Here is a 25,389-nt window from a genome sequence, read left to right on the forward strand (position 1 = left end):
CTACCTTAATACTCATTCAGAAGTCCAGCACTTTGTCCTCCTTGACCTCTAAACACCCTAATATATTTATACATTTAGTTCTGATCTCCTGGACCTCCATATCCTTTTCCTTGGTAAATACTTGGCAAAGTACTCATTACATACCTCATACACGTTCTCCACTTCCAAGCAAATGTTCCCCCCTTTATCCTTGAGTGTTCCATCCTCTCCCTAGTTATCCTCTTGTTCTGATGTATGCATAGAGTGCCTTGGGATTCACCTTTATCCTACTTGCCAGGACTCTTCATGGCCCTTCCTGATTTTCCTAAATCCCTTCTTTAGTTCTTTTCTGGCTTCTTTATACTCTTCATGTGCTTTGTTTGATCCTAACTCCAAAGCTTTTCACTTTTCCCTTTTCACCTTGACTAAATTCATCACTTGTCTTGACATCCAAGGTTCTCTTATCATTCCATGCCCATCCTTCCTTCTAACAGGAACATACCGTTTCTGTACTCTCTGTAGCTGATCTTTAAGCACCCTCCACATGTCTGATGTGGACTTACCGGAGAAAAGGTGTTCCCAATTAACTCTTCTTGGTTTCTGCCTAACGCTCTTGTCATTTGCCTTAATCCAATTTAAAATTCTCCCAAAGGATCTTACTTATCCTAATTTGTAGCTATCCTGAAAGTCAGTGTTCTCCCATCTGGATAGGCTCATTACCCAACACCATGTTTAGTATGACTACCCTTTCATTCTGTTATATTGAAATATTTATTTATTTTATAGTTTACAGTACTTTTATGTCTTTGCACAGAACAAATTTCACAACATACAAGTCAATGATAATAAATCTGATTCTGATTTATAAATGCAACATTAATTGGATATCTCATAATATTTTTCCATGAAATACACACATTTTGAGATAACGTTTTTTTTGTTGCTAATTGGTGATGTAAAAGTCATAGACAGGTTAAAACATACTCACTTTAGGACCTGGAGGTCCTCTTCCTCCCAATCCTCTCTGACCCTTCTCTCCAGGGAATCCTCGTTCTCCCTGTTATGTAGTATATCAGTTATTTGATATATTTAATATTATTTAACTTGTTTAATGATTATCAGATTGCAATGAAATACCTTTTAAACATTTCATTCACTTTAATACAAAGGTCAGAAATTAAAAGAGAACAACACTATTTTGAGAAAAGGCTTTTCTTGGTTCCTGAGATCCAAGTATTGAAATAATTGATCAAAGCGGTACAGAGGTGTTGGATTTCACCAAGTCAACAGTTTAGTCGAGGGTCCACTGTCCAGGTCTTTGGATTGGGCAGTGGGCTTTGTTGCTAATTTTGCACCATTAACTGTTGTTTTTAATGAATTAGACTCAATATTATGGAACATCAGAAGGACTTCAACTCATTTATATTGTTAGAAAAACATAGTTTATTTCAACAAAAGCTGAATATAAAATTCAAAAGTTAATGAAGAATTCATGTAAAACATTATTTTGATCTCAATAAACCTATTTGAAGCACAACACACCTCACTAAAATAAGGATATAGAAGCTTCAGAAAGGGTACAGCACAATTTTGCTAGACTGCTACCTAATGTAAGGAAGGTAGTTTAGGATAAATACAACATCATAGAGTCTAATATCTGAGTTTAACCAAAGGGACCAATGATGAAAGAAATTATGTAATTGACTTACAACATAGGACAAGGGGCATAAATAGGGGAAATGAACTCAGCCTCTTTCCCAGAGTTAGGGAATCAAGAATAGAAGGCGCAGGCTTAAGAGATTTATAGAAACTTGAAGATTAATTTCCTTTCACACAAAGGGTGGATGTATATGGAATGAGCTACCAGAGGAAATGGTTGAGGGACATACAATAACAGCTTTTAAAAGGCAGTCGTAAAGGTACATCAATTGGAATGTTATGGGCCAAACACTGGCAACTGGGTCAGGATGGACCAATTGGCCCGTTTCTGTATTGAATATCTCTTTATGGCTCTGTGATAAGTTAAACTTATTGGCAAGAACAAGTGTCACCTTTCTAAGTCAGACCTTGAAGATAGCATCAGAGGTTTTTGTAGACCCTGGCAACTTCTTCCAGATCATACACAAAACAGCTTATTCTTCCTTTCCTACATCTTTCTTTTCTCATCAAGGTGGCTGGGATTCTGTCAGAATCCATGATGCACAGTGATAGCTCGAACTACAGTTCTCCGTAAGTTCACCAGCCTGGCATTTTGGAGGACATGCACCTTCGGGGTGCGACCCCATAGATGACCCTGTTCCTCACCAATTTCACCAACTGAAGCAATGAGACAGCAGCTGTCAGAAGAAGGCCCCTGTACTCAAGCAATATCCCTCCCTCTCTCCCTTTCTTGTCAGTCCCCGAGAATGGTGGGTGGGGGTGGGGGGAGACTTGGAGAAGCAAAGTGGAAGATTGTAATATTAGAGCAGTGAGTTGCTGGTCTCCTGCTCTCGTTGTTGCAGGAGAGATCTTTTTCCTGAGAGAGAACCTATCTGCGATAGTGAGGTGCTGGGTTATGTATTGTAGTTTTTGATGGAATCTAGATCAAAGTATCTTTGGGGCCTTTTGCTATTGCTTGCTTGGTGGGAGTAGGGTGGTACTTCCACTGATGCAAGTGGGGGGGGAGGGGGGGGGGCTTGGGGCTCTGAAGTTCCTATCAATCATTCTTTGGGATTCTTGTTTTGTGGATGCCTGCAAAGAGTAAGAATTTCAGGTTGTAATCTGTATACATTCACTGATATTAAATTGAACTATTTGATTTAAAATTAAGTTATCATTCGAGGTAAAATTGTTTAGGTGGCTAAAGGGTCAGGAACATAACACATAGACATAGACATAGAAAAGCATAGGACCAGGCAGACCTAACTTAACTCATCCCTTCTACTGACACAAGTCCATATCCTTTCATTCTCTTCATATCCATGTGTCTATCTTACAGCTTTTTAAACACCACCACCATCATTCTTTCCTCTAATGCCAACCCTAGTAGCACAATCCAACTACTCACTAGATAAAAAAAACTTGCCCTGCACATCACCTTTGAGCACATCCACTCTCACTTTTAGTGCAAGCATCCGGTGATCCAGGGAAAAATACACCAACTGTCTATCTATGCTCCTCATAATCTTATAAACTTCTATCAGATCTCTTCTCAGCTTCCACTGCTGTCTAGAAAGCAATCCAAGTTTGTCCAACCTTGCCTTATAGCAAATGCCCTCAAACCTAAGCAGTGTCCTGATTAACCCCTTCTTCACTCTATTAAAGCCTCAACATCCTTCCTATAAAGGGACAACCAGACACCAGGAGTTGAAGAAATATAGTGGGAAAATGTGATTAGAATTATTAATTTCTTTCAAGGGCAAAAGCTGATATAGCCAGAACTGAATGGTCTATTTCCATATTGCAAATTGCAACACATTTCATTAAAGTACACTCTCACAGATTCAGTAGCTCAATACCAGAGCATTATAATTAGCTATTTAACAAGACCTCCTTGTCATCTTAGTTTAAATGAGAATTGAAATAGAAAAAAATATCAGCTAATTTAAGAGAGAGCATCAAACCAGTTACTGAGAGCTGTGATATTAAAGGAATTTTGAAAATTAAATTTCATAAACTTATGAAGTCTTGAAAACCTATGATCTGAAAAGATTAAAATGCTAGTAATGCAACTATTGGAAATATAATGCATATTCTTTTTCTTCAGAGATTTAACCTTCGAACGTGTACAAACAGCAAATGAAATCCTGAACAGCTTGTGGGTGGGCTAGAGGAAGTGTGCATACCATTCCTCAACCCATTATTTAAAATATTTGGTCTAGAAAATAAATGGGCCACGTTCAACCACATAAATAGGCCAGAATACAGCTGTCCATTGAACGTTTCATTCAAAAAACTGCTGCAGCAAAATACAGGAACATATGAAGCACATTAATTGTATTCCCTGAATATCAGCACAGCAAAAAGCACACAGAAATTAGCTGCCTGGGTAAAGAACATAGAGTTGGGGAAGGTGGGGTGTGTTGCAGAAGAGAGAGACCTGATGGTTTTCAATAGAGGCTTGAGCTGGAAGATTAGAAAAGGGATTTGGAAATGGGCAGGACTCAGGCATCAGATCAATAGTTAGTGAGGAAGATGAGCAAAAATTGTGATCTGGAGTATAGCAGTTAAAATCAAGACTAGGTGGGATGGTGGAGGGGGTAACTAGATGGCCTAAGGGAAAGCTAACAGCATAAGACCACAAGATATAGCAGCAGAATTAGACCATTTGGCCCATTAAATATGCACCAGCATTTCACCATGGCTAATCCAGTTTTCCTCTCAGCCCTAGTCTCCTATCTTCCTCCAGTATCCCTTCATGCCCTAACCAATCCAGAATCTATCAACCTCTTTCTTAAATATGCATAAAGACTAGGCCTCCAAAGCTGCCTGTGGCAACATATTCCACAGATCCACCATTCCCTGGCTAAAGAAATTACTCCTCATCTCTGTTCTAACAGGATGTCCCTCTATTCTGGGGCTGCGTCCTCTGGTCTTAGACTCTCCCACCACAGGTAACATCCTCTCCACATCCACTCTATCAAGAACTTTCATCATTTGATAGCTTTCAATTAGGTCATCCCTCATTCTTCTGAATTCTAGTAAGTTTGTCATATGCTTTTGTGATATCATTCTGGAGGAACGTTGTCTCATTTTTTAACTGCATTGCATTTGTGGTTTCTAAATGACAATAAACTGAATCTAAATCTGAATATGACAAGCCATTCAATCCTGGAATCGTTTTCCTAAACCTCCTTTGAACCTTCTCCAATTTCAGCACATTCCTTCTAAAATAAGGGGCCCAAAACTGCTGAGGCCTCAGCAGTGTTTTTTAAAGTCTCAATGTTATGTGCTTGCTTTTATATTCCTGTTCTCTTGAAGTTAATACTAACATCTCATTCCCTCACCACCGGCTCAAACTGTAAATTAACATCTAGGGAATCATGCACAAGGACTCCCAAGCCCCTTTACACCTCAAGTTTTTTTTTGTATTTTCTCTCCATTTAGAAAATAGTCAACCCTTTCGTTTCTTCTACCAAAGTGCATGGCCATACACTTCCCGACACTATATTCCATCTGCCACTTCTTTGCCCATTCTCCTGATCTAAGTCCTTGTGTCGCCTCTCTACTTCCTCAAAACTACCTGCTCCTTCACCTATCTTCATATTGTCTTCAAACTTTGCAACACAGCCATCAATTCCATCATCCGAATCATTGACATATGACATAAAAAGAATTGGTCCCAACACAGACCCCTATGTAACACCACTAGCTGACAACAGCCAACCAGAAAAGGCTCCCTTTATTTTCACACTTTGCCTCCTGCCAATCAACCACTGTTTTATCCATGTTAGAATCTTTCCTGTAATACCTTGGGTTTGTAGCTTGATAAGCAGCCTCATGCGTGGCACCTTCCCAAAGGACTTCTGAAAATCCAGGTACACAATATCAACCAATTCTCCTTTGTCTATCCTGCTTGCTATTTCTTCGAAGAATTCTAACAGATTCATCAGACAAGATTTTTCCTTGAGGAAACCATGCTGACTACAGTCTACTTTATCATGTGCCTCAACCTTAATAAACAACTCCAACATCTTCCCAACCACAGAAATCAAACTAACTGACCCATAGTTTATTTTTTTCTGCCTCTTTCCCTTCTTGAAGAGTGGAGTGACATTTGCAATTTTCCAGTCTTCAAGAACCATTTCAGAATCTAGTGATTCTGAAAGATCATTGCTAATGCTTCCAAATCTCTTCCACCACCTCTATCAGAGCCCTGGGGTGTACATCATCTGGTCTAGGTGATTTACCTACCTTCAGATCTTTCAGTTTCCAAAGAACCTTCTCCCTAATAATGGTAAATTCACACTCTTCATGACTCCTGACTCCTGGAATTTCCACCATTCTGCTAGTGTCTTCCACAGTGAAGACTGGTGCAAAATGCCTATTCAGTTCATCCACCATTTCCTTGTCCTCCATTACTACCTCCAGCATTGTTTTCCAATCATCCAATATCCACTGTCGCCTCTCTTTTGCATGCACTTTATGTATCTTAAGAAACTTCTGGTATCCTCTTTAATATTATTGGCTAGTTTACGTTCATATTCCATTTTTACCTTCTTAATAACTTTTTCTGTTAAATACACTACCTGAGGAGTATCTATATCTCCAGTGCTAAATTCCACAAATCCCCTACAAGCAATATAGAAGGTATCCCCATATGTGCTAAGAGTGCTGTTTCTACAAGAGTGGCCCATGCTGTCCATGAGGGAAATGCTAATAATAATCACAGGAGTGGTGTCCAGGTGTGACTGCCTACCACTGCACACTACTGAACTTGCTTCGAAGTATCAGATGAACAGAAGACGCAGAAGGAAATTGCTAACTTGTTAAATTCCTCAATGCCACAATTTTTTTTCTTTCTGTACGAGAAAATACAGTCCATTTTCTTTGAGGTACTATATGCAAGCTATAAAAGATGTTCATTTCATGAAAGTAATTTTACTTGGTACCTTTTCTCCAATGAGCCCTTCTCCTGTTGCACCTCTTAGCCCAGGTGGTCCTATAAAGCCTTGGTCTCCCTACATAAAAAATTACATCTGTTAAGTTTCAGTGCATTGTTACTTAAGTGGCTTCCAATGTTATATTTATCTGGTTTTTAGTTCCTTGCCATATATTCTTCACTGGATAGCGTATATGATGGTCACTTTAATTGGCTCTCTTATTCAAAACAAAAATATATTCTCTACCAAACCAAACTTTACTCCAGTTAATGCTAACAGTGCAATTTATTTTTTAGTCGAATGACATAATAAGTGACCAATCAAGCCAGTGGAATTGCTGGATGTGCAACATGTAAAAGTAGAATCAAACTACAAGACACTGAAACACATTTCTAAGTTTGGGGATAAACAAGGAGTCAGGATGATCAGATTAGAGACAGAAGAGAAGCTAACACCAGGATCTGGAACAACTCACAAACTGCTAGGGGAGCTCAGCAGGTCAAGCAGCATCTGTGAGGGGAGAGGAACCGAGACAGTGTTTCAGTCAGAAACGTCAACGATCTGTCTCCCTGTACAGATACTGCTGGAGTCCTTCAGGCAGACTGTTTGCTGGTCAGATTCAATCTTCAGTCAGAGAATCAGAACTGGGACTCCATTCAGTTTCCTTTTTATTAGAAGTTTCAGTGGAGGAGAGGAAGAAAATCCCCCTGCACTGACTTGAGAGGACATGATAATTCATATTCTCCAAGACCATTCCCCCTCCCCAACCCCCCTGCTCCAGTTTCTTCCCATACCAAAACACGTGATTGTATATTGATTATAAGTAATGTAATCCTACAGTGGAAATGGAGGGGAAAGACCATAGGAAGTTGATGGACATGTGTGAAAGAACACTTTGCAGGGCTAAAGAAAATGAAGCTACCCAGCTGGAACTAGCATGGACTTGATAGTTTGAATGGCCTCCTTACATTTTATAACAAGCAGGAAAGTAAGAATCAAGAGTCAAGGGCAGAGTATTCCAATTTAAATTTGGTCCACAGGCTTTATGAATGTCAGTTTTCTTATATAGGCATTGAATATGAAAATGTGTACATTGTGTAATTAATATTATATGTACAGTGCAGAATTAATATCTCAGTAGTGCAGAAGGACAAGTTTCCCTGTTCTTTGTTCAAAGACAAGTAGTTTTCATCCACAAGAAAAAGAGCAGGGAAAGGAGACTACTCCTCTGCTAGAATCTGAACTGTCCAGTCCCCTTTCTTCAGTAGTTAACTGATCAAGAGACTTTGGATAAGGCACATTGAGATTGGACCAATCTTCAGGGAGATGTGCATAAATTACCATTGTGAAATATATCGTTATCATTTAGTGGTTAATAATTTATATTAGTATCCTACATTCAATTTTCAATAGCACCAGCGTTCCATTTGCTGTGCATTGAACTCACACAGCAAAATACAAAAACAGGACATAATACAGGGTGAGAATGTCAAATCTGGTTTCTCCTAGGTGAAAAGTTGCTTCCAGGATCTGCTTTAATTCCACATGGCATCTTTCTATGACTATTATAGGGAAGTAATAGATTAATGTTACATCACCTTCTGGCCTGGCAAACCAATTCCTGCTCTGCCTTTTGGACCAGATGGTCCAGGATACCCAATGTTGCCCTGTGGAAAACAGAGACAAAAATACCTTTACTTCAAATATACTTCCCCTTAATGTTTAAAAACTGAAGGATAATCCAGGAACTAAACATCAAAAATTAAGTTTTGTTGTGTAATAAGCATGAACCCATTTAGAATTTGATTATACCTTTCCAGCTATATTTTGTACTTTTGTGTTAAATTGGTGCAAATACTTTCTTGATGTTAGATTTTTCTTCTGCTTCTTTTGATATCGGCACTGGTTTCTCTTAGAAACACCCCCATTTCTCTTCAATAACAGCATTGCTGGATTTGGGATTTTACATGGAAATAAAGGGATAATTTCCCAATGTTCAGTTAGGATGCTGGTCCTCAGATATTTACAGTCCTGGCTATATTCACCAGGGCACCTCTCCTTACTAACACTGGGCTATAATGGAACAACAGTTGGCTGGATCTGGGGAATTCTGTAATATACTGAGCTGAGGAGATGGCAATAAATTGCTTTTGAATCCTCATCTATTTGCCATCCATGGGCTGGTCTGATTCACTAAGTGAATAGTAAAGGTGTTTCCTCATCCAATTAATACTAATGCCCCTTAGTTAACTAACATGTTAAAATATGGATTCAAGTAGACTTATTTTTAATTATTTTAACTTTTTTCAATGATTTCTAAATCTTTTTGCTCATTAGCAATATTTGGAAGTATTACAAACATCTTTCAACTGCTCAGGGTTCAATGCAATATGGTCAAATATTCTTTGAGAGCGATATTGGATAGAAGTGTTTCGATATCAGCCAAGTCTTTTTTAAGTAGTGTTTGCACCAGGTTCAGGTGGTCATTTGGCTAACAACATAACAAAAGAGGCAGATCTCAAACTTGGGGTCTGTTTCATACTTAGCAGCTCCCTTCCCATCAGAAATTTGCTGAGTGTTACAATGTACTCAAGAAATTTTACTAACTTGCTAAATATGGGAACTGAATCCATTCTGTCTTCATGAAAATACACTATAGCAGTCATTCTATATAATATTAAAGAGAGGAATACTTGGCCAAATATTTATTTCCCTAGTACAACAGTGTTGAAGCCAAATTGCTCCATTTGACTGAGTTAAAATTGGACTTTATCAGTGGCTTTCTTGATCAAAGTAACTCAGTATATCTTCACACTATGTTAAACCACGGGGTCATTCTATGAGTTCTTTGCAGATTTTAACATACTAGAAATAAAGACTGGCAAATATTCTTACCTTGTCACCTTTGATTCCTGCTCCAGGAGGTCCTCGAGAACCTTTCGGTCCACTATACCCAATTTCACCCTGCAAATGTTAAGTCCGTGCAGAATCAATAAATATATCCAAAATATATATGTTAAAGTAAATATATTGCAACTTTAGTTCGTAAGCATTCATAAAAATGTAAGATCCGCCTAAATATGGTGCTGGTCTGCTCCAGGTAGTGTGGGTCCACCACAGGTACTCTATTTTCTCCTACAAGCCAAATAGGTGCATCATAATTTTGGTGGGTTGGGTGGAGTTGACTGTGAGACAGGAAGTGATTAGCCTAGATGTTTTATTTTTTGGTGATGTATAGACATGACAGGCTGTAGTCCCCGTTTCTATGCTCTATGGCTCTGTGAATATCCTGTTCTGTGAGCAATTAAGAAAACTGTGTTTCTATATGTTTATGGAATCATTGTAACATTCAATAAATCTTTTAATTCATAGTTCTGAAGAAGGCCACTTGCCTCATCAAGTCCATTCTGTCCCTACGTCTCCCATACTCTCACTCCTTTCCCAAAGTTCTGAGAACTTTTTCTTCTGAAGTGTACTTCCAATTCCCATTTAAAGGCAATGATTGATTCTGCTCCCAGCAACCTCAAAAGCTGTGAGTGCCAGATTCCAATAACTGATTGGACCTTTTCATTGCATTGAAAAATGGATCTTTTGCCTAAAGCTTTAGATATAGATCCATCAATGCTCCTTTACTTGGTGGTTTTAAAACATATTTATTGAACATGCCTGTTTTCTTTAAACACAACTTTACTAAAAGCGTTGAAGATGGGAAATTGAAAACACGTTTTGTTGAACAAGATGGCTGACAATGAGTGTGCTCGCAAACAATGCTGAAATTACCTCAAACATTTAGTAGGTTAGCATCCATGGAAAGGAAAAACTGAGTTCATGCTATTGCTTCAACAGGCAGTTCATTTTGATCTATAAACTATATAGTAATACCTGAATATAAAAGAGATCTATTATCATGGCCAGCACAGGTCTCTCAATGAAAATCACTGAGACAGATTAGTTACACTTGTAAAATCTTATTGGTTCTTCAGTAGCTTTGCATATGCAAAATAGTAGATTATTTGCCCTTCAGAAGACATTTATTAGCTTTTGTGTTCTCAGAAAATATGGTGGTGTTGGTATAATTAAATATAAATTATTTTTTCAATCTTTCCTTCATCTTTCCTTTACCAAAATGAGGCAATAGATTTTTCAATCAAATAGTTTCCAGAACATTTAATCTTTGCAAAATAACTTTTAAAAAAGTGGGGAGGGGGTGGTAAATGATTCCATATACAATTTGATTTTGGCGGATTTAGGCTTTATAATGATTTCAGTAGATCTGAGATTGTAACTTAAGGCCAAAAATATTCTAATCACACTTATTCCTACATCCAGCATACAGTATCAACTTTCGTGTCACATTATATCGTTAATTTGGTCTTAATTCAGGAGTCAGAATAATCTAGCATTCGTAGAATTTTGAGCTTGTCAACAAAGCGTCCTCGGTTTCTGAAATTTGAAAGAATATAAGTGATTTTCCTTGTTGAACTGTTTTTGGATGTATTTTAAAATTTGTACTGCTAGTTGTTAAACAATAATGAAAAGCACACAGGTGTATTTTAACATTAATACTATTTAGTATTAAAAGGGAAATAGAATGAATTGTAAAGTCTCATGCGAACACGTTATTGCAGGTGTGTAGGTTTACCAAAAGCTTAGAATTGACAAAGATTGGTCCAAGTCTGCTTAAAATTAAATAGTGTAAGCGAAAAGAGCATGAATAATTGTCAACAAAATGAAAATAATTGAGAAAACAAACATCTGCATTAAATGGTTGAAAATCCTGGATTGTATCCAATAAAAAAAACTTATTCTAGAAGTGAATGAAAACTTATATTTGCAGCTCTTGCTTTTTTCAGTTAGGATCCCATGTTCAATTTTAAATCATCTTAAAGATTCTGAAAGGTTATTTTATTTCTATTTGGTTTAAGGTTAAAATAAATATATGAAGAAACAGAGGTCAGCTAATTTGTATGAGGAATTTTATCTCTCCGCAAAGTGCATCCAGAACTCAGGATTTACCTGATGAAGAACATAGAACCTGGATCAAAACAAAATCTCTCAAAGCAAAACACAAAACTTCAGGTTCTTGTGAGCCATATAGAGCATTGCAAAAAACTCTAACAGTTACATTTGAGTGTAAGAAAGGAGCTAAAGTGGTCTTCACTTGTGATTGAGATAAAAATCCTCCAAACGCGATTACTGAATAGGTTCAGTCTTCTGGGGTCTACTCTCCTTTCTCCATTGTTTTCCCAGACTAAGGCATCCACTTGTCACATTTTCTATATTATCCTCCCACTATACCATTCAGATGTAACTATTTAACCCTCCTTTATTACAAACCTCTTTCTTAAAGTTATTCAAGTACACTTCATTTTGCCTTTAACTACCATCCCTTTTGCAATTTAATTATGAGAAGCCTAGCTTTAAATCTTCTTTCCTTATGCTCCCTAATCCCCTGCTTCAAAACATCAGTCGCTTTCACTCTGGCTCGAGTAGAGCATTAGGATATTATTTTAGTGGAAGTGTGGAAACAAACAAAACAACTGGGAATTTTGGTTTCACAAACAAGAGACAATCTGCAGACACCAGAAATCAAAGCAATATACACAAGAGGCTGGAGAAATTCAGCAGGACAGGGAGCATCTGTGGAAAATAGTAAACAGTCAATGTTTCTGGCTGACACTCTTCATCAGGACTCTTTTAGTTTCATGCTTTTGAAATTGAGTGAAGAACTTTTGTTAAAATTGGTGATCAGCATTACTTGACATTGCCTGGAGACAGTAAGCAGAAATGCTGGTTCAGTATTCAGCAGCTCTTCGGGTATTAGCTCTGTGGGGCAGGATTTGCCAGTTCCATTTATCCGCTTCCACTGCTGGTGAGGAGTACACTGAGTGCAGGCTTCAAGATTCATGGACAAAATGAGCGTGTACACAGGCTTCAGGTGACATACTGAGCTAGTGAAGAAGGTTCAGAAAGGAAATAGTGCAGTTACTCACAGAGGGAAAGGGCTGTAAGGCTCCTTGTCCTGCTGACCTTCTCCTCCGCTGTACCGGTACATCTCAGCTTGGCCTCAGGACTTCATCCTATACCTTGACTGACTGAAGGGCTACCTAGTGCATTGCCCGAGATTAAGCACTCTCCATCTCCTGATATCCAATGGTGTGCAGTGACACAACACTGTCTTTTGAAATGCTGAGATCAGTTTTCAGAATAGCTATTACTCAAGTTTTGGTATAGTCTTAGAAAGTCTCTGCCTGTGATTCAAAATTATTTTCAACCCACCAGCAGTAAGTTACAATACTTTCAGGAAAAGCTCACAATACTTATGGACTGACATTCAGCAAACTGCTTTTAGGAGAAAACATTTGGCGAACTATAGTCCACCAGAATTCTATGTAATCTTATTGATGAGCACTAGAAGGTAATTTAAATGGCAATCAGCTCCTTAACAAGTTTTGAGGCATGATGTGTTTTACAAAACTACTTGTTTGTACTTATGCAGGCTAAAATGGCATTTCAGCTCAAGACATCAGCTTGAGAAGGCAGCATGCAAGAACCTTCCCTTTTTTGAATGACCACTTTTTTACCTCAAAAAAAATCTTCTACAGAAATTACCAAAAGGAAGCGAGCAAATGCTACAGCATTGAAGAGAAAAGCAAAGAGGTAATTAGGCATTCTTTCAAAGAACTGATTTGAGGTGTTGCACTTTGGGAGATTGAGTAAGGGAATGTACACAGTAAATGGCTGGACCCGAAAGAGCATTGATGTACAGAGGGATCCTGGGGTAGAAATCCATTACCTCCCAGCGAGAAGTGACACAAGGAGATATGGAGTCTTTCAGAGAGGTTTATCAGGTTGTTGCTTGGTTTGGAGAGTATTAGCTATAAGAAATGGTTGGACAATCATGGAACTTTTTTGCAGGAATGTAGCAAAACACTGAGAGCATTCTAACAGAATGATGTAAAATTATGAGAGGGATAGATTGGTTAGATGGACAGGCTCTGGCTTCCCAGGTTGGAAATAGTAAATACTATAGTTTTAAAGGTGAGAGGGGGAAGTTTAAAGAAGATTTATGAGGTAAATTGTTTTACACAGAGGATGGCAGGTGCCAGGTAGAAGCTGACAGCAACATTTAATAAACATTTAGAAAGGCAAATGAACAGGCAGGGAAGAGGGATATGAATCTTATGAAGGCAGGTGGGATTAGTTTAGACTGCATAATCGGAGCAGTAATCGTGGGTCAAAGGACCTAGTCAGCGTGGTCCAATTCCATGTAAAAATCAATCTTCACTCCAGTTGAAACAGTCTCGAGTTTGTTTCATTTTATCAAGGACATAGTGGGAGGTTTGGAAGATGGCAGGGATAAAGAACAAAAGAACCAGAGCCCACCGTGAGATCAACCTGCAATTATGATTCGGAACACACTACCTAAAGGTGATGAAACAAATTCAGTGGTAGTTTGCATAACAAAAAAAGAATGGACGAGTACTCAGAGGAGACAAAATTTCAGGCATATGAAGAAATCTGTATTTTTTTTTGAAAGATCTAACGTAGACTCCATGAACCAAATGATTTCTTCCCACTCTGTAAAATTCTGGTATTTCATGCATTCTCAAAGACTACCACAACTCCTCTCACTGCCATTTTTGAACCGTCAGCCTCTACATCCAACTCCCAATCACTAAATGTATATCTCTCCACAAAATAAATAGCCTAATATTCCCTCTGGTGGACACCACACTAATTCTCCTACATTTGCCACAGTTCTGTCAATGTGTTTATCACATCCTCAAAAAATTAAATTCCTGAGGCATGTCCTGCCCCTTCTCCAAATACTTGTAAATCCGTCTCTAATAACCTTCTCCAGTAATTTGCCCACCAGTGAAGTAAGACTCTCTGGTCTATAATTCCCGGAGTTGTCCCTACATTCATTCTTGAACAAAGGAACATTTGCCACCCTCCAATCATCTGGTACAACTGCTGTGACCAGTGGCCGGTGAGGATTCAAAGATCATCAGATCAGATGCAGCAAATTCTTACCCCACTTCCTGTAATAACCTGGGGTTTATTTTATCCAGCCCTGGGAACTTATTATCCCAATGATTTTCAAAGATTCCAGCCCATTTGCTTTCTTAATGCCCAGTTTATCAGCCTGTTTTATGCTGTCTTCACAAACGTCAAGGTCCCTTGTGCCAAGTATTCACAATACTGGAGGAAAGTATTCTTTAAGGATGTTCGCTACCTCTTCTGAATCTAGGCACATGTTTCTTCTTCTATCCCTCATTAATACTACCCTCACACTAGTCATCCTCGTGTTCTTCATATGCATGTAGAATGACCTGGGCTTTTCCTTAATCCTGCTTGAGAAGGCCTTCTCATTCCCCCTTCTAATTCTCCTAAGTCCTCGCTTAAGATCCTTCCCGGTTACCTTGTAACCTTCTAGAGCCCTAGTATCCCAAGTCTTATGCCTGTTATTGAGGTGTACTCTGCACTGTTTTCCTATCCCCTTACCCTCTCCTGACAGCCACCCAGCTACCTGCCTTCTGCAACTTAAGGTGACAATCTCTTTGTAGCTCTTACCTCCCACCTCCTCATTGTCCTGTATGAGCTATACGTCATCCAGCTGCAGCTTCAGTTCCCTAGTCTGTAAGGAGCTGCGGCTGGATAAGCTTCACTCAGACATAGTCATCAGGGAGACTGGAGAGCTTCCAGAATTCCCACATCTGACACAAAGAACACACTACTGACCCTGGAACCATTCTTGCCACTCTACCTAGGACCACTAGGCAAAGAAAGTAAAAATATACATACCAGAAACTTACCTGAGTCTTCACCTCTTCTTGCTGACACTTCTTGAACCAAATCCCCAGCTCTCCGCTCTAACCCTGTCCACTCACACAATGGCTGCACCATTTCTTTATAAGTTGTTTGCCAAGTGCCTAAGAAATTACAATACCTCCAGCCCGCTGGAACGTTCTGAAAGGCTGTGCTCAATTTTTAAAGTTCATGCTCACTCCTCCATACAAGCATCTGCATTTGGCATTTGATGTTATTTTAATTCTCGGCTTTTCTCATTAAAGTCAGTAAAATATCTGACAAACTTTCGGAAATTTCTAATGGACATTCCCTAATCGTTTCATCTCCTAGATGCAGCAATGGCAGTCTATCAACTAAATATTGCATCTTTATGTGTGGATAATGTTTTGTAACTTGTTTGCAAAGAGACATTACAACAGACAAGATAAAATGGATAATGTTTGTAACTTACTTACAACAAAACGTTACAACAGACAAGCTAAGATGCACAAAAAAGGCACTTTCCAATTACAGGTTAATAATAACGAACAGGATATCTGCTCGGTTCCATCTTTCCACAACCTGGAAACACTCTAATTATATAGACAAAGACCAGCTGGAATTAAATAACTTAAGCTTTACTGCTCAGCTTTCAGGTCAGCACATCAGTCTTGCACTTGACCATCAACCAGAAGGGAACGCTTTAAGATGTTCTTTTGAGCTGTAAGTAATTGCTGACCTTTGGTCCTGGAGCACCTTGTCCTGGCAGTCCTATTTCACCCTTTGCACCAGCATCTCCTCTATGACCCTATCAAGTGTGGAAAAGATAAACAGAATGTAAAGTTTCATGCTACCAGCTGCCATTTTGAGAAACAAATTAGGAGATCAAATAGACCACAGAACCATACGGCATAGGAGCAGATTTAGGACACTTGGCCCGTTGAGTCTGCTCTGACATTCCATCCTGTCTGATTAAATAGCCATCTCAACCCCATTTTCCTGCCTTCTCCCCATAGCCTTTGACTCTTTATCCTAGCCTAATTACGGGGGCAATTTACAATGACCAATTAACCTAGCAAGCGGTATTTCTTGGATTGTGGGAGGAAACTGGAGAACCCAGAAGAAACCCACATGGTCAAACTCCTTACTGGCAGTGGTGGGAATTGAGTACAAGTCACCTATACTGTAATTCATTGTGCTAACCACAAAGCTACCCTGCCGCCCCAATAACATCAGCCATTATTTCTGATGTACTGTGTATTTTTAGCTGCATTTGGTGGATTAATTCAATTATTGCTTTAGTGAAATAAGTCAAACCACAGAAAAAAATCTTAAAACTTTTCTCACCACTTAGAACCTAACCCTTTAATTGCTTTGTTTAGTTTTCTGGGTGAGACAGATTTACGTTTGAGTTCGACTAAGTGTTGAATATTATCTTTTGCTTCTCTCCTGGCTAGACGTTTAATCCTCCTTAGATGGAGAGATGTTGCCCCGCCCACGCATGCTCAATGGCTTAATGATATTATGTCCTGCTTAGACCTTGAAAAAAATCATTATTCAGTTCTTAATTCGGATATAAAGTTCCATAAGGTCTGGGGACCTTTTATTGAGTACTTTCATAACCTTCCTCTTAACTAAGGTTTTTTTTTCAGTCCCTTGCTTTCAGCTCTTTTTTTTTGGTAGTAGGCATTATTATCTTCTGTTTTTAAGTGTGCTTACAGTTTTGGGGGTTTGAATGTCCTGATTTATATTCTCCATATTGTGTTGTGGTTGGTCTGGAGTTTTTTGTGTTGCGGGGCTTGGGGAGGATACTAATTTTACATATCTTCAATTTGGGTGCTTTCTCAATTATCTTTTTTGTATTATATTATTATTATATGTTTATTTTTGCACTGTATTAATTTTCTTCATTTTGATTTGGGGTTTTTTTTCTATCTGTAGTGATGTAGAAAATGCATAAAAAACTAATTAAAAAAACTTTTCTAGGCTTTGTTCGTTTACTATATGAGGTCGATCCATCTCACGATGTCCAATTTCCCACATTTAACTCTGACCAGCCAGGTAATAACTGAGTTTTCTTTGATATTTAAAACACATTTTCTGCATCAGAAAAGTCGTTTGTCATAATTATAGTGTCTTACAGTGTTCAAGAGCCAAACACAACAGTATTTGTGACATTTTGAATAACAGAGAAACTGATAGTTCAGAACATAACATCACAAACATGTGGTGATTCAATGCCTTTCGACAAGGACTGTTACAGCACAGCCTTTCAGAACATGGGTAACAGTGTTCGCAAATACTAAACTTCTGCTCCAAAACTGCAGTTCAATTTACTCCAGAAGGTTCTGTATCTGTCACTTCACTCTGTCCATGGATTCTGCACATCCTCAACTGAATGCAGAATGAGTGAGCTAGAACCATTCTCAAATTTCAAAGAGCAGCCCTCCATAATTTTAAAGAAATTGGGAGAAATTTACTTATTTTAAATGAAATATGCCTGGTTATTGTTAAGTACCTGTTGCTGTGACACAGGAAGCAATGAAATTTGGGATGTTACTTTAAATTGGTGTTTATTATGTAAAAGCATAGAGTAGTTTTCATTATGGGCAGCTTGGACTGAATTTGAAATAGAAAGACATAGGTTTTGAGTCTTGGTGACAGATTAAAAGTGATAGCCTTTCAAGGAGTTGGCACTGTTCCACTGACTCCTGCATTTAGGGTCAACTGTGGGGCCTCACCATTTTCTTTGGCTTCCTAGTATTCACCAATAAAATCGAGGCTCAAACACAGCAGCACTGGAGGGACCTGAGATCTCAGCAGAAGCATCTAGCAATAAGCAAAGTAACCCCTTAGACACTTTCCACCTGTTTCTTTGAAAGGCGTTGTTACAACATTTGGGGTAAAAGATCACTCTTGTTAACTGGAGATTATTTTAAAGGACTATAACATTGATGCCTTGGTTCAGCATGTACTCCAGCTGCATGAAATTAAAATTCAAGTTAGAAACTCGACAAGCAGTCAAAACGACACCAGACATATTTTAAACCAGCAGGAATCCCAGAACTGAGTGTCACATTTGCAATGCCCCATTAAAGTCTGGAGTTGAAATGGATGCTGTCATCACATTTATTCAACCTACCTGGTCAGGAAGACCAGAAATAATATATTAGACCAATGGTGGGTTATAGAACTGCTGACCGGGGAAAAAAAATCTCACCCATTTTCAGATTCCCCACATAACAGAGTAGCCTACACACCCAAAACAACTTAAAGTTTAACATCAATAAGCACAAAGCCAAATAGTCAACCAGTCCATGTTAAAGGAACTCCCATTAAGATGAGTGAGCAACTTGACTGTGGCACCATGGTTCAGGGGGACATTCAAGAGGGGAGAGAGAAGAGAAAAGGGGATGGTATAATCAAAACTCTCACTCATAAGGATCTTTTGTTCCAAAGACTGATTGGGTGCCTGGGGTCAGACACTTCATTTGACTTGAGGGGAATTTGGAGTGGAAGGGGAACAACCCAGTTGTGGTGGTCCATATTGGTACTAATGACAGAGGTAGAACAAGGAAAGGGTTCAGCTGGGGGAATATGAGCACTGAGGAACAACATTTTAAAAACAGAACCGAGCAAGGTAATCATTTCTAGACAGATGTGTTGGCTGAGGGGTGGGGTGGCTTGGTTGGTAAGAAATGATGTAGGATCAGAAAATGTAGAACCATTGTGGGCACGGTTAAAGAACTGCAAGAGAAAAAAGACCTTCAATTTGTGAGCTGCAAGGTACACAGAAATATGCATTTGAAGTCTGCCAAAAGTATTAAACTAGGTTGAATCTGGTATATTTTCCAGAAGCAGGATGGAAATAATCTCCTTACAATCTTGACAGCAGTCCTAAGAAGAACTTTGTCTTCTCACGAGTTAGAACATGAGTTGAATATGTCTGTAATTATGGGAGGTCCCACTACCCAAATTCTCACTCCCAGGTGGTATTTATGTCCTCATAGTCCATCCCTCCTGATTGGTTAGTCCTCGTCCAATCAGGTTTTCACTCTTGCATCTTGTTTACAATCGAATTCCAGTTCCCACTTAGAGTGAGAACTTCGTCTTTGTTAAAATTCTTTTCCTCTAGTTTTATTAATAAAATTAGGGACCGACTATGGGGGTATAAATACCACTGGACTAGACATGCCCGGGAATCACCCCTAAAGAAGATGGCAGAGATTATCAATGAAGCATTGGTTATACTCAATATCTGTACTCAGCTGGAAGCCCAAGCAGAGTTTATGTGCCATATACGCCAGGAAAGCACTAGATCCTTTTTCACTTAATAGAATGATCGTAAGCAATATGCCTTATGCCCCATTCTGGACCTCTGAAGAGCCTCTGATCAATTGATAGGTTCTTGATTAGTAAGGATATCAGAGGTTACAGGGAGAAGGCTTGAGAATGGAGTTGAGAAGGAATAATAAATCAGCTGAGATTGCATGGTGGAGCAGACACAATGGGCTGAATTTCCTAATGCTGCTCCTATGTCTTATTAATACGCTTCAATTTCTCATATTACCATTCTGCACTCTCAAAGTGAAGTACTAAGGTATCCAGATTTGTATCAACGTGCCTGATTAGATGATGGATTGTTTGTTTTGAGATGATAATGTCCAATTATGGAGGTGTAGCAAATAGTCCATATAGTGACTTTCCATAACGTGAACCCTTGGTAAAAACTGACAGTTTTTTTTCTTTTGCATTTGTGTTAAGTTTCCTTTCAATTGTCTTTGTTATCATTTTAATCCATGGTTACATATTACTCTTCTCTACTCCTCAACTTCTCATCACTAGTAAAAATGGACTAACTTTGCAAACCTCTATCAACTCTGGTGAACTTGCACTGAATCTACACAAACGGTTTCTGTTGCTTTTGTCCAAAACAGATACATAAACCAGATTGTTCTCAAGTATATTGTGTGTAAGCGAACCAAACAATATTCCATTACTGAAATAAGAATGGATAATGCTGGAAAAACTTAGCAGTGGGAAGAAAATGATTTAATGTTCCAGGTCTGGGAAACTGAATCCTATGTTAATGCTTTTACCATTACAGCAAAACTCTATTAATTCAACAGGCTCTGGACTAGGTTGGTATTCCCTATTAATACTTCAACACACTTTTTCTTCCTTTGCTTTAGACACTACACAGCAGAATAACATATTGTCCCTGTAGACCTGGTATGTATAAAGGAATTACCTGAAACAAGTACCTGGTAAGTTTCAAAATAGTAAGGGTAAAAAGAAACACTAAATTTTCAAGCGGTTGTGGGGAAGAGAAACAGATCAGTTTCATGGGAGCACAGGAATAGACAAGGTGATTTTCAGGGGAGTAAATATGGGAAATGGGTGAGCTTAGAGGGGGGTGGGAACTGGGGCTCCAGTGTATGAAGGAGAACTAAAGAATCAGCACCTGCTGCCTTAAGGGGAACATGGGAACTGAAGGCAAGAACTGTAAAGAGAGGCAAAGTTAGCACTTAGTGAGCTGGATGTGAACTACCTAATTTTCAGTCAAATGGTGAACTATCAAAGTTTCACTGTATGTGGACACTGAATGCACATTAAGCCCACCTACACTAACTCAGAACTTCATTTGCACTACTTACTTAATTTAATTTTTATATTTCTTACTATAATTCAGAGTTTATATTATGTATTGCGATGTACTGCTGCCGCATAACAACAAATTTTGTGACACATGCTGGTGATATTCCAGTAGAAGTGGTAGGGGTAGGTTCGATTTTGTCATTTAAGGTAAAATTGGACAGGAAAGGAATGGAGGGTTATGGGCTGAGTGCAGGACGGTGGGACGAGGTGAGAGTAAGCATTCGGCATGGACTAGAAGGGCCGAGATGGCCTGTTTCCATGCTGTAATTGTTATATGGTTATATTAAACCTGATTCTCATTCTGATAGCGATTATAAACCAAAAAAAAATTCATACTATGGGACTTAAATACAAGATGTGATCGTTCAGTTCTTCTGTCTCGGTGCTGGGCGTGAGAATTTGGGTAGTGGGACCTCCCATAATTACAGTTACATTCAACTCATGTTCTAACTTGTGAGAAAACAAAGCAGCTATGAGAAAATCTGCAGATGCTGGAAATTCAAGCAACACACACAAAATACTGGTGGAACACAGCAGGCCAGGCAACATCTATAGGAATAAGTACAGTCGATGTTTCGGACTGTACTTCTTCCTAAAGATGCTGCCTGGCCTGCTGCGTTACGCCAGCATTTTGTGTGTGTTGCTAGAAAACAAAGCAGAATGTTCTTCTCAGTTAGGACTGACGCCAAGATTGTGGGGAAGCAATTTCCATCCTGTTTCTGACAAACATGCTGGATTCAACCTAGTTTAATACTTTTGGCAGACTTCAAATGCGTATTTCCCTGTGCTTTCAGCTCACAGATTGAAGCAGGCGGTGCTGGAAAGCAGTGGAGTGGAAATCAGGAACTGAGTGACTGATGTGGTATGAAGACACAATGTCCTTTTCCTAATGGGATCATGTTGCTGGGGTTGCTGGTTATTTAATCAGCACTGAGAGGGAAATAGAATCCTCAAGGCACTGTGGTAATCATAGAACATGATATGCTTTCTGCCAGTTGAACATGACTTTGTGAGAATTAACATCAGGATAAAACTCCATGTGTTTTGCTGAAAACAAATCTCATGAAACTAGACTTGGAACCAGAGTGCCTGAACAGTTAGTGGGGAGGCTGTGGAGAGAGATGTTGGTAAGACCTCAGACAAAGTCAGGAATCAAAAGGTGTGATTAGCATCACACCTTGGTGTGATCATGGTGTGATTAGCATCCTGAGTTGATGCAAGAAGTATTGTAAGGAAGACAGGTGAGCTCAGGACGTGGATCAAAACCTGGAATTATGGCATTGTAGCCATCAGTAAGACTTGGTTGCAGGAGGGACAGCTCAATATTCTGGGCTTGCATTGTTTTAACCATGAAAGAGTGGGAGGGATTAAAGGAGGAGGGGTGTTGTCACTATTGAGGGAAAATGTCAGGGCAGTGCTGAGACAGGTTAGACTGGAGAACTCGTCTAGTGAGGAGTTTAAGCTGGGAGGTGATAGATGAGACCATGTTAGGTGGGGGGGGGGGGTGGTAGGCAGTTGAATTAAGAAACTGGGAGGGGATAGTTAGAAGACAAAAAGGGTTGAGAAAGAAGGAATCTAAGAGGAGACGACAACAGACCATGGAAGAAAGCGAAGGTAGAGGAGAACCAGAAGGATGTGATTGGCAGGTGATGAGAAGGAAGAGAGAGTAATCAGAATAAGGAATGGAAAAAGGGAAAAGGGAAGGGGAAATATTATACCAAAAATTAGAGAAATCAATGTTCATGCCATCAGAATGCAGGCTACTGAGACAGAATATGAACTGGGCATTTCTTTGACTATTTAATTCGCTTTGAGTTGTTCTTACTGGTTATTCCCTTTAATCATGATTCTAAAATTTATTGCTGATTTTTCTGTTTGGTTACATCTTAACAGACTGCTCTTTGAACTCTGCTTTTAAGGTCACAAATATGTTCTGGTTTTCCAGAGAGATTTTGGTATGGGAAAGACAGTTTTGTTGTGGAAGTTGGAATTGAAGCACTTTGTTTAAATATGCAAAGGGACTGATGCCTACCACAATTTAATATGATGGGATGCACAATCATTTTATGCAAGAGCAACATGCGTCCTGCCAACTATGTTGCAGTACAAGTTTTTAGGCTGCTCTCTCACACACAGCTGAGCCCTGAGAGAAATGTACTAGAATCTAAAGATTAGAAAGATACCCTTTTAACAGCAGTACAGACTGCTAAGAGTACTTTTTGAGAACACGATAGTCAAACTTCATTTTTAAACTTTGCTAGAGAAAATTGGGAAGTGTGGGAGACGATATCTTGAGAGTCGTGAATAACTATCACATTGTAATGAGGAGCACATTTTAGAATTCAAGTCCTCTTTCAGTGTTCCTCTTTTCATTATTCCCCGATGTTTTATTTTAGAACCATGGAGCTGCACAGCACAGGAACAAGACGTAACCCTCCATGTCAATGCTGACCATCGTACCATCTGTAATAGTGCCACATGCCTGCATTAATTCTACATCCCTCTAAGACTTCTCTTTCAAGGGGCCGTCCAGATGTCTCTTAAATGTCTCTACCACCCACTCTGGCAGCTCATTTGTGTGAAAATTTTACCTTTAAACTTGCTCACATTAAATTTATGTCTTTGTTTCAGACACTCATAGTATGGAAACAGACTCTGACCTCGACCCCGTCTCCGGCTCTCATCATATTACCTATCTCTGCAAGGTCACCCATCATCCTTTCTTCACTCCAGGTAAAATATTCCCAGTCTATCCAGTCTGTCTTTACAATTCAAGCTCACCACTCCTGGCAACATCTTTGTCAATGTTTTCTACACTTTCTGTGACGAGAGTCCTTGATGGGGATGGCTTGGACCCAAATGCTGGAGTATTCAAAGCAAGGATCGAGACACACTATCAAACTGCATCGAGATGCGGTCTCAAACTGGATTGAGAACTGAGCACAGAATAAACACAAGACAAAATCACTAGGAAGGTTTACAACTGAGCACCGGACCTCAGATCAGTCACTCCTTAAACATTCAATCCCTTGTGTCCAAAACATGAGACTGCCACTTAGCAGAACTTCCCTGAATCTTTAAAAGGGCTGCGCCAGCTACCCATACTCCAGGGAGTTAGAGTGTCTAATCCTCAGAAGCTGGTGCGGATGGGTGCGCGTAACATTTTTGCTATGCCATGTGTCTTCTTCAGCACTCTCTTTCATTATTATGTTATAGTTACTATTTGCTGAGAATGCCCACAACAAAATGAACCTCAGGGTTGTATATGGTGACATATTTGTACTTTGATAATAAATTTACTTTGAACTTGGTGTTTTTAGGAAACCATGCACTATATTATAAAACAGGAAGCTGCATATACAAATGCCTACGTTAATTTAAGCAGTAGAAATGTGGTTAAAAATAGTTCCCTTTGGGTTTCAGAATGTGATGAAATTGTAAAGCATACTCAATCTAAAGAATGTGAAGAAGGCATAAACTCAGGATGAAGCTTATTCTAAATAATCTGTACAACTGGGCAACTCATTCATTTTAACTTCATTTTCTCATTTTTACCGAAGCTTTGTGTTACAGAACTTGTCCAATTTTAAATGAATAAAAATTAAAGTGATCTTTGATAGAGCAAGGAGGAGTCTTGCTTTGTTTGATTCCTGGATAGTCAGTGAAGATTTAAGTCTAACTCTAATACTGTTCACAAATACACTTATCACCTAATTTCTCTGCCTACTTTTGGTAAAGGTGACTAACTGCTCCCTGCAAGGTAATTTGGTATGCACAATAATGCTTTCTTTCATGTACTTTTACCAAACTGTACAAGCACATTCACAGAGAACACCACCTTTAAGTTAACATGCAGACCACAAACGTGACCATGGCAGCTTGATGCAGGTGTCAATCAAAACTGTTCATGTCACTTCAAGTTGTACAGATAGAAATAATGCCTAATGTCTTCCAGAAAATAAAAATGATCTTCTCCCACATAGGTTTAATTCCACTAAACTTTCAACTGTTTTTGTTGTTTTTACAGCCTAAATTACTCTGAAGCTTTCCAACCCAGTGCACAAACTCCCAACCATGCTAAACTAATGGGAGCAAACAGATAAATCCTAACATCGATATAGCAGCACAGTACAATTGTTTCACATCTACTCTATTAAACATAATCCAGTCGTGAATTTACTTGGAGTGTTAACTTAAGAATATGTTGGAGTACTAATTTCTATAAATCCTATTTAAAGAGGTGTATGTGGTGCCAAAACAAATGGAAACTAGAGTGAAATCTTTAAAGAGAGACTTCAGCCCAGGACAGTAATTTAGAGAAAGGAGTCTGCTTGTCTTATTCACTTAATATTCACGTCACGTTTCTCCCATCTGGCTT

This window comes from Hypanus sabinus, chromosome 6 (assembly GCF_030144855.1).
Source record: "Hypanus sabinus isolate sHypSab1 chromosome 6, sHypSab1.hap1, whole genome shotgun sequence".
NCBI lineage: Eukaryota > Metazoa > Chordata > Chondrichthyes > Myliobatiformes > Dasyatidae > Hypanus > Hypanus sabinus.